This window comes from Lygodium microphyllum, chromosome 6, assembly GCF_053477565.2.
Source record: "Lygodium microphyllum isolate KBCC chromosome 6, Lygodium_microphyllum_v1.1.10, whole genome shotgun sequence".
In the NCBI taxonomy this organism is placed as follows: Eukaryota; Viridiplantae; Streptophyta; class Polypodiopsida; order Schizaeales; family Lygodiaceae; genus Lygodium; species Lygodium microphyllum.
Window position 1 is genome coordinate 158,026,693 of NC_141140.1, and position 10,404 is coordinate 158,037,096.

General features: G+C 42.7%; 1 pseudogene; it reads right to left on the bottom strand.

Annotated features, from left to right (window-relative positions):
* Positions 1-8,929: 8,929 nt before the first annotated feature.
* On the bottom strand, positions 8,930-9,901 carry LOC148035330 (uncharacterized; annotated as a pseudogene).
* Positions 9,902-10,404: the final 503 nt, after the last annotated feature.

The window sequence follows — 10,404 nt, forward strand, 5'->3', positions numbered from 1 at the left end:
GCTAGGGCCTGATGCAATTGGGTTCCAAAGCAGAATATTGCAGATCTATAAAGCATTGGATGATATCTACATATGTGGAAAACTCTTATCAGAAAGGAAGGTTCTATTAGGACCTACCTTCGATTCTAAGGAAACAATAGCAAATGAAGATAGAATTACTAAAACACCAACATTAAGCGATGGAGTAGACTCCTTAGAGCATAGCATAGGACTCCCTAGACCACTCTATGAGTTGGCAGAAAGGGATAGCAAGAATGATATTAACCTTCCTACACCAGTAAAGGTAGAAATGGAAGAGGTTGGAGACCCCAAGACACTAGAGTTGGGTTATGATTAGGAGGATTTTAATGCCCAGTGCTGATCTCAAAGGAAAGGACTAAATGCCCTCCTCCTTATAGGGATCTCCCAGTGTTTCATGGGCTGGTTAATGAGGATCTAATGGTGCATTTACGAGAATACGGCCTAACTTGCCTTGCAAGTGGGTTCAATGATATTCATTGGATGCTGGTATTCTCAAGTACCCTAAAGGGAGAGGCTAGAAAATGGTACTGGAGCCTCCCAAGGGGGTCTATTAAATCCTTTGAGGAGTTGAGTGATCGATTTTTAGAGGAATATGAAAAGAAGGTGCCTATAACCCAAGTTTTCAGGTAAATAATGCAGATTAGGAAAGAGTCCTATCCTTTTGTTAAAGAATACGTTAGAGCCTTTGATGATATTCAGAGGCTTTGGCCAAGAAGAGCTATTGCATTGCCAGGTGATGTGCTATGTGAGCTCTTTTTGAGTGGCTTAGAGATTAACATGCAAATCCACGTGGGACTGCGGAATCCTAAGTCATTAAGGGAAGCAAAGATGTATGCCATTGATTATGAGGGACATATTCAGAGATGTTGGGAAAACTTTTGGGGTTTTTCCCGCTCAGTACAAGTGCATCCTAGTTTCCAACCATTTCTACAAGGAGACAACTTACTTGCTGATACCAAGGCAGCCTATGAGAGGAACCTTGGAAGCCAAAATCTCCAAGCAGAAAATGACAATAGTAGGGATAATATACCCCCTGGGTATAAAAAGATTCCAAGCCTAGTAAGTCCCATCAAGGCTTGCAACACTTCCATGAGAGGTAGTTGTGACGGTGGAATTGATAGAACCATTAGGTCTACAAGCTTTGAGCATTCTATGAGTGGTTCTAGTTATGCTCCTAGTAAGGCTCTTGAGAGACCTTTCCAATTTATAGATGAATCATACTTTCGAGTAGATGCTATTCCTTTTAGTAAAAGCATGGTTCCTATGGCTAAGCAGTTGTTGCAGAGTGGACAAAGGCAAGTAAAGACATCTCGTGTAGAGAAGATGCGGCATACCAAAGGTCCACCTGTACTAAATAGAAGCCATAAGCTGTGAGGCCATCTAGTAATGGTGATAAATCCACTGTGAGTCCATTGGACCAATATGGACAGATGAGGCAGTCTGAGAATATGAAAAGGAATATGAGATGGGTTTGGAGGCCCAAAATCCCTAAAAATATTGTTGGTATGTCAGATGAAGGGCCAGGAATTGCATGAGGACATGCTTTGATGGATTCCCAAGAGGATGCGACTAAAGGGCATAATGCAACATCTGACAATAGGGACCACTGCCCTGAGATACATCTATGGTATGGGTCTAGGCTTGAAGCTCTGTCTAGTTTGGATCGTATCATTGACATATGGAATGGTCCAATTAGAGAAGAGTTGAATGATCATAAATCCATGATTCTCCCTGTAGGAGGAGTTACTGGAAAGTTGGGACAAGCGATCCATTTGAATGACGACCAAGGGGATGAGATATATCAACCTAATGATGTCATTCATTAGCCTCATAATACCCAAAAAGAGATGGCCATTATTACCGAGATATCAGTAGAAAGGCTTGGGCTAGTGGATCTACAAAGAGTATAGATCAAGCTTTTAGCTGACTTGCATGAGGAGTATGAGGCTAGTCCTCCTATTTTATGCTATCCTTGGTATCCTGAATTAGTTTGATAGGATGTGCTGTATATGCCAAGGAGATCATATATTGCATGGATTAGAATAAACTATCCATTTTAGGCCAAGATGGCCAGTTTCTTTAAGTAGTTAATGTCTTATTTCATTAGGGTAAGAGGGCCAGTTGTTTTTGGATTTTAATAATCTATTTCTTTAGGCCAAGAGGGCCAGTTAGTTTACAGTGAAATGTTTTATTTCATTAGGCCAAGAGAGCCAGGTATATGTTTAGTATGGGTGCAGTTAATGGTTTCTTGTTCTAGTCATGTGCTAGCCAGGTTCAAAGAAGTGCTTGGAAGGAGCCTTTGTCACGTGGAAGCTTCTCGTGGCCCTATCCAGGTGATATCTCTCCTTTATGAGTGCCTGTTCTTTCATGTTATATATATATGTGTACTTGAAGGGGGTTTTCTTTCTTATTGGGGACCAGAAATCAAGGCATGAAGTCCCAAGTTTAGGTTAGGTATGTCTGGGGGAGGTTTGAGTAGTTTTTGCCTCCTGCAAGGCATTGCCAGACATTGAAAGACCTATTTTAGATGGGAGTCCTAGTGACCCTGTTTTGCTAACCTGCTAAGCGACCATTTTAGGAGTTCCTGTTAGTTGTGAGGCAGTTAGAGAAGCCTATTAAAATAATGATGGAAAGAGACAAAACGATAAAGATCTGAAAGACAATATATGAATATACAAAGGTGTGTAAAAAGGGGTTTTAACCCCTATAAAAAAAAGGAAAGAAAGAAAAATCCTTGAGTTATTGTTTATCGCCTTGCGAAGGCCTGGTAGGTTCCTAGGGATGAGACAAGATCTGGGGCCGATGCCTTGTCTTCCTTAGGATGGCATCTAGCAGAAAAATAAAGAATATAAGAAGGTTGGAGCGAAAATAAAAGTGAGTGTTAGAAAAGGATTAAGTGTCGCCTCTCGCGAGGGCTTGGTAGGTTTTTGGGTACTGATACAAGACTTGAGGCCGATGCCCTGTTCTCCTTGGGTCACTATGCTCAGCTCCCTCCTTTTTACATGCTTAAGTATGGAAAAATAAAAACCTAAAAAAAGAGTAATGTGCTAAAAGAAACTATTTCTTGATCAGGCTATAGGAGTCCTCACCTAGTAGGAGCTCCTAGTTGAGTTGTCCTTAGTTAGGTAGGCAGTTTAAACCACCACTTAGGGCGACCTCTTTGATAGTTCTTTTTAGCTTGCCTGTGTTGCAGCAATTGGTTAGTGACTAGCTTCGGGCCTTCTATCAGATTATGCTAGGCCTACTCCTTGTGGATTTCATGCCTTGGTTTTGTCAGGGGGTAGGGTATGAGCTGTGTTGTGTTGTGTATTTTTTGTATAAGCTTGATGCTCCTTTTTGTTATTTATGTGCAGATCTCTTTGTGGGACTTGATGGGCTGAGTTGCCATATCCCGTGGTCGCCAATGACAGATGATTTTTTATGGCGAGAAGTGCTTAAAAATAGCCTAAAATTACAAATATTAGGGAAAAAATAGACTTGGTCGAAGGTATGCGGTGGCAATCGGTACAATTTTATGCGACAAGTCCCTAAAGTGCTAGTGCTAATCTTCATGGAGAATCAAATGATGGTGGATGGTCGAGCTAGAGTTTATCGAGATGCAAAATGACGTCAGGAATCCAACGCAAGTCTCGGATCTCCATTCCGAGGTCGTTTGATCCCCCATTTAATCCTCGCAAGGTTCGGGGTCGTAAAGCGGCTACTAGATCTAGAAGCCGAGAAAAGTGTGACGGGTCCTAGCTTTGTAGATTTCAATGCCATGGAACCACCCATCTAGACGGATCTTGAATCCGATGTCGTTTGCCCCTCCAAAAGCGAAAAAACCACTTGCCGAAAGTGTGAATGTAAAGGGCATGAACTAGATAATTTGATTAAGAGCTTAAAAGCTCTTAACAAAGAGCTTAGCAATCAAAAAACTCACAAAATGAAACATTGGGGGGAGGGGGCGTCAGTTTTTTGCACCCCATTTTTCTCCCCAATTATCATGATTTTTTTATCAGTGGAGGCATGAGAAATCCTCCTGGCCTTGAGATGCTTCTATCCTTCACCCTCCATCGCCACAAACGGATCAAGGAATGATGCACTGAGCAAAGAGATAAAAAACCAATCTTTCTCTCTCCTCCCTCTCTCTCCTGCATAGAGGCAAATTCATGTGCAAGAAATCAAGAAGTGGGGCTGAAGGATGCTTGTCCGGCTGATGAAGAGGAGGCTGAAGAAAGAGGTTCAACACTGAGGAATGGTTACTGGTCGGTCCATGGACTGCCTAGAATAATTATTAAAAAAATCGCAACACGCAAGACATACGGTATGCTTCAATTTTACAAAGAAATTTGATCGTTTTTGTTATTTCATGGTCCAAATGTTGTTCATATGCGATGAATTTTTGTTTGAACCTTGTTTGCATCATGTTTGAGGGATGTAACTATAGAAATACAGAACCCATAATGATTTAGAACCGTTATTAATTCTTTAAAACCCGCAAAATGTCATTTTCAAAGGAAATTAGTGGTTTTTTTTATTTTGAGTAGGGAAAAAAAGTGAAAATGGGATAAAATCAGAGAAAATGTTAATTTTCAGTCAAAATAGTAAGCCAACACAAATAAATCAAAAATACCTATTTTCTATGAATAATAAATAGGAAAAAATAGTAAAAAATAAAGAAAATTGGGATTTTCACGCTAAAAAAATGTGGAAAAATAAGATTTATGTGCGTGAATGTTTGGTAAGGTTAAAGCATGAGATAAAGTCTCACTTTGGCCTCGTTATTTGTGTTATAGTATGCGTTTATTATTTTTTACATACAAAAATGACACAAAATAGCCATTTACACCTATGCACCGCAGCAACACCTAAACGATGAGGGGGAGATGAAGTTTGTGCGATGATATAATTACTGAAAAGATAAAAATTTTGATTTTTCTTTTTGTGCATAGCATTTAGGGATCGTTCCATAATTAATTATAGGCGATTAATAGCACACAAGTTCTGGTGCTAGTCCCTAAAGCAGCGCAACACGTAATGCTTAGTTAAAATTCATGAAAGGGCTGTTTTCTGCACCTCACATGGCTAGTTTTTTAATCATAAAATGGTTGTGCACAATCATCATACACCTTGCATCAAGTATGCAACATGGTATCTCTTGGAATGCATTGTACTTGTTTGATAAACTTTGACCAACGCTGAGAGGACAGGAAACCTAAGCTGTTGGTTAGATGGGTGCTTCCGTTGGGGATAGTTTTGTGAGGCAAATCAAGATCTCCTGGAACATTGAATTATGAAAGAGTGGAGTTTGTGCGAATGTTATATGTGTTAGTGACACATCTTGGGGCCAATCCCCGAGGTGTAGGAGAGTCGCAATGGAGCTGCAGCAATCAGCCAAGAAGTACTTCCCTATGGGTGTATTACGAGGCATTATGCCTATATGTTATGGGATCTCCCTCTGAGGAGAAGGGAAGGTGAATATTGAACTACATAGTGGATACAAATGCAAAATCGTCATAAGCATTTAGCGCAAAGTGAGTTTTAGACGCTCCTGGCTTGCGAAGCCATGTGGTGGGGTTGTCTGTCATATGCATAAGGTCCAGCTAGTGCCATAGCTAGTCCCGGCCCATTTTAGGTCCCATCAATCAGTGTTATAATTGAAGTACACTTTATCTTTATTTACGTGAGCATTATACACAGTGCAAAAACTATTTTGTATGGCCCAAATAAAGCACATATATACCATATTGTGGAATGCAAGAAGGACTAGATACTCAACCTAGAAATCAGCCCCTTCTCCTGTTTCTCCTGTTTCTCATGTTCCTTTTATCTATGTTCAGTACAAAGGCAAGAACTAGTTCAAGAGCAAGAACTGTTAGTTTGGCAAGAGCAAGAACTGCTAGTTGGGCTACCCTCGCTGTTAGGCTACACCACACCTCCCCCCTAAAAATAGAGGGTGGGCCTAAGGAAAAGTGGGGTTGGGAAGAGTACATGGTTTTATTCTTGTTACATGGGCTATAGTGATGGACTGATTAGACAAGCGTTGTAGACGATATGTGTTGGTGCAGATGCGCTAGAGGACTTTGTATGGACCAACCCATCGATGTAGGAGAGATTCACTTAGGCCTTTGTGGCGCAGAGGGAAGTACAGCATGACTAGATTGTTCTGTGCATATTCCACCTGATGATGGGGTTCATCATAATTGCGTTTCTGCAATTGCTGAGCTACCTGAAGATTTTTGTGAAGAGCTTGGCGGAGGAGAGGTTGTTGTTGTTGGAGATAAAGTAACCAGTCAACTGCGTCAACCTTTGTTGGTTGTAGCTGGAGGGTATGTAAGTCAGGCGGAAGACGAGGATCACGACCATAGAGAGCCCGAAAGGGGCTAACTTTCGTAGAGGCCTGGACTGATGTGTTATACGCGTGCACGGCAAATGGAAGCACTTGATCCCAATTCTGGTGTAAAGGGTCTACAAATGCAGCTAGTACCTGTTTGATTGTCCTATTTAACCTTTCTGTCAGCCCATTCGTTTGCGGGTGATAAGGGGAAGTGAATAGCTGTTTGACTCCTAAACTTTTGGTCAAGACTTGAAGAACCTGTAGTAGACATGGAGAAGGATCCCATTAGATCCCAACCTACCAGTTCGAAGGGCTCATTGACCACAATGGGAGACAAAAAACCGACATTGTGAGGTGGGGACTTGATGCTCTGGCACACCTTGCACTAGAGAAGATGTTGAGATGCGGATTGCCGCATGTTGGGCCAGTAGTAATGCACCCCGGAGCTTGTGTAATACTTTATGAAAACCCAAGTGCCCAGACAGAGGATGATTGTGATAAAAGTCCAAGTAAAACTGCTGAAGTACTTGGGGCACATAGATACGTGGGACCTGGCCGTTGGCGACATAATGTACGACATTGTTGATCACCATAAATCTGCGCTGAAGTTCTTGTGGTTGTGGAGATTGAAGCTGCAACACTATTTGCTTGATGGCGGGGTCATGTTGCTGTAAGGTAGCGATCTGAGCTATGTTGACCGGAAGATCCATGGGTTGAGGAAGAAATTGTGTGGCTTGATGTTCATATCGCGAGAGACCATCAGCAATGAGGTTATCTGATCCCTTGCAATAGACAAATGTAAACTGGTATTCCTGCAGAGCCAATGCCCATCGTAGTAATCTCTCGGGTGGGTGGTGTTTGTGGATGAGGGAGACTAGTGGTTGATGATTGGTTTCTACTTATACTTGGGTGCCGTGGAGATAGGGGTGAAATTTGTGAAAGGCCCACACTATTTCCAATAGCTCTTTCTCAGTTGTTGAATAATTCTCTTCTGACTTGGTGAGGGAGCGACTGATAAATGAGATAGGCTGCTAGCATTGAAGGTCATCCTGTTGCAGTAGGACAGCTCCCAGACCCTGATTCGATGCATCAGTTTGTAATTTGAAAGGCTTGGAGAAGTTGGGGTGAGCTAGGAGAGCAGCATCTTGGATTACTTGTTTGAGTCGGGTGAAACTCTGTTGACATGCTGAGGTCCAGGTGTATTTGTTTCCTTTCTTGAGGAGCTGACGGAGAGGATAAGTTATAGCAGCCAGATTCGGGACAAATCGGAGGGAAAATTTTGCCATCCCCAGGAAGCTTTGGAGGGTTTTGACTGAGGAAGGTGGAGGGTAGTTCTGGATAGCTGTAACTTTAGATGGGTCCATCTGAATACCATCTACAGAGATGATAAATCCCAAAAACTTGAGCTTTGTACTACCCCATCGGCACTTCTTAAATTACAGCTGTAGGTTAAATTCCTGGAGCCTTCTGAGTACTTCTTCTAGAACCTATAAGTGCTGCTGCCATGTCTGTGTGTGTATTAGAATGTCATCCAAATAGACCAGTAGAACACCTTGAGCTATTAGGTCGTGAAAAATTGTATTTGCCATTCTTTGAAAATGCTACTAGCATCTGACAAACCAAATGGCATACGAGTGAATTGAAACAATCCCCTGTGAGTACGAAAAGCTGTCTTATGTGCATCTTTTGGATGCAGAGGTATCTACCAATAGCCCGATGCCAAATCGAGATAAGTGAAGTACTTGGACTTCCCTAACTGATCTAATAGGTCATCCATTCTGGGAAGTGGATAAAGATCATGGATAGTCACCTTATTGAGTGGCCTGAAATCGATACAAAAACGATAAGTATTGTCGTCCTTGCATACTAGGTGAGGCTCAGACATCCAGTCACTACTAGACGGAATGATTATGCCCTTGTTCAACATATCTCGGACTGCTTGATCTATCCTCTCCTGTTCCAAAGGAGACATGCATCTGGTTGCCATGCGGACAGGAGGAGCATCCCTGGTGTTGATCTCATGCTGGGTGGGGAAGTTTGTCTGTGAGGTTTGAGAGTTTGGTTGAAACAATTTGGAGATTTTGTTCAAGACTTTTCGGACATCATGCAAACGGGTGTGAGAGTGTTCCCAAGTGTATTGTGTGTGTACGACAGTGGGGTTTTGGTGTGAACATATAAACGTTGGTATCGGTAGGGAGTTGGGTAAAACCAATTGTTGAGAGTCAAATTGTAAGCGAGCCCTGGTTTTCACAAACCAATCGCAGCCGAGAGTCATGGGAAACAGCTGGTTGCTTAAAATATAAAAGGAGTGAGTGAACTGTTGATGAGCTAGAAAGAATGTACAATGGGCTTGAGTATGTGAGTGATACACCTTTTGGTTATCGCCAAACAAAACCTTGATGGCCGGGGCCGTGGATGTGCATAAACCTAATTCTTGAACTAACTGTTCGCTAATGGAGGAAATACTACTACCTGAGTCTAAAAGTACTTCTTGGGATGTGTTTTCTATATGGGCGAGTGTGGCACATACCATGCGATTGGAAGATGCGGCGGCTTGAATTTGCGGGTGATGCTCTTCCACCAACGTCCCGCTTAGATGTTTCCCAGCAGCTTGGCTAGAGAGGCAACATCAGCAAGTTGTACCTGGGAACTTTGGTGATGTTGTTGTGCTTGAAGTTGTCTGCAATGCCGTCGAATATGACCATAATTATTACAATAGAAACATTTTGGGCGACCCTGTGCATCTCGTGTGGGTAAGGCTCTGCGAGAAGTCACTTGAGAATTCTGAATTTCAATGTCCACGGGAATGGGATTGGACTCCACTGGGTGGCAGTGTGGAGTTGGTTGAGGGACATAGGTTATTGGAGCATCAGGGTTTGCAGAGGCCTCGATACGTTGTGCGATCTGAATCGTAGCGTGGAAAGAGGTTGGGCCCTAATCTCGAACCCGTTTGGAGATGTCATGATGGAGGCGGGGCTAGAGAAAAAATAATTTCATGTCTTCAGACATTGTAGGGTCAGCCCTCAGAAGCAGCTGATTCATCGTGACCACAAATTGTGCGACCGGTTCAAACTGTTGTTGTTTCAAAGCATTGAGTTGCTGGAGCGTGATCTGAGAAATATTTTGATGTGCAAAATTCTGAATCAGCAATGCTTTCAAACTCTGCCAATCTCCTTTAATATCTTCTTGATGTTGGATGAACTAGGTTGCAGTGACACCTTCTAGCAGTGTGCGGACTTCCATGGCCTTGCGTTCTTCAGACCAAGTATGGTAGCTGGAGACGTTTTCGAAATGATCCAGCCACATTAATACGTCCTCTGTTGGTAAACGTGAAAACGGCTTTGGGAGAATCTTAGGGTCTGGGCAGTGATTTTGTGTTGTGCTGTTGGATGATAGGAAATTGAGAAGGGACTGGTTAGTGTGATTAACTTGCAGAAGCATGTTGGACATCGCCTGAACTAGGTGTTCCATCTGAACAAGCTGTGCAGTGTACTCAAGTTGCATATATGCATCCTCGTATCTGGGAGAGTGAGGGTTTTGGCGTCGAGAAGTTGGGAGGCTCATGACTCAGGCAAACATGAGAGGGACCGGGATGCAAGATGAGCGTGTGCAGGGCAGAGAATGAGGAACCCGTGAAGCCCGCCGTCTCCACCAATGTGGAATGCAAGAAGGACTAGATACTCAACCCAGAAATCGGCCCCTTCTCCCGTTTCTCATGTTCCTTTTATCTATGTTCAGTACAAAGGCAAGAACCAGTTCAAGAGCAAGAACTATTAGTTTGGCAAGAGCAAGAACTGCTAGTCTGTGACTGAGCCGTTGGGCTACCCTCGTTGTTAGGCTAGTATAGTGCTATATGTGGCAGGCAGCTTGTTGTCTAGCCACAAATTTTTTTTCCATATTATCATCGCTATTAGCGTCACAAATTTCCCTGCACACATCGTTATTGGCATCGTTATTAGCATCACAAAGCCTCGTTATCAATGTCGTTATTTGCATCGGTATCAGATGCGATGCTGATACCGACGCAAATAGTGACGCTGATAACAACGCTAATACCGACTGTTCTA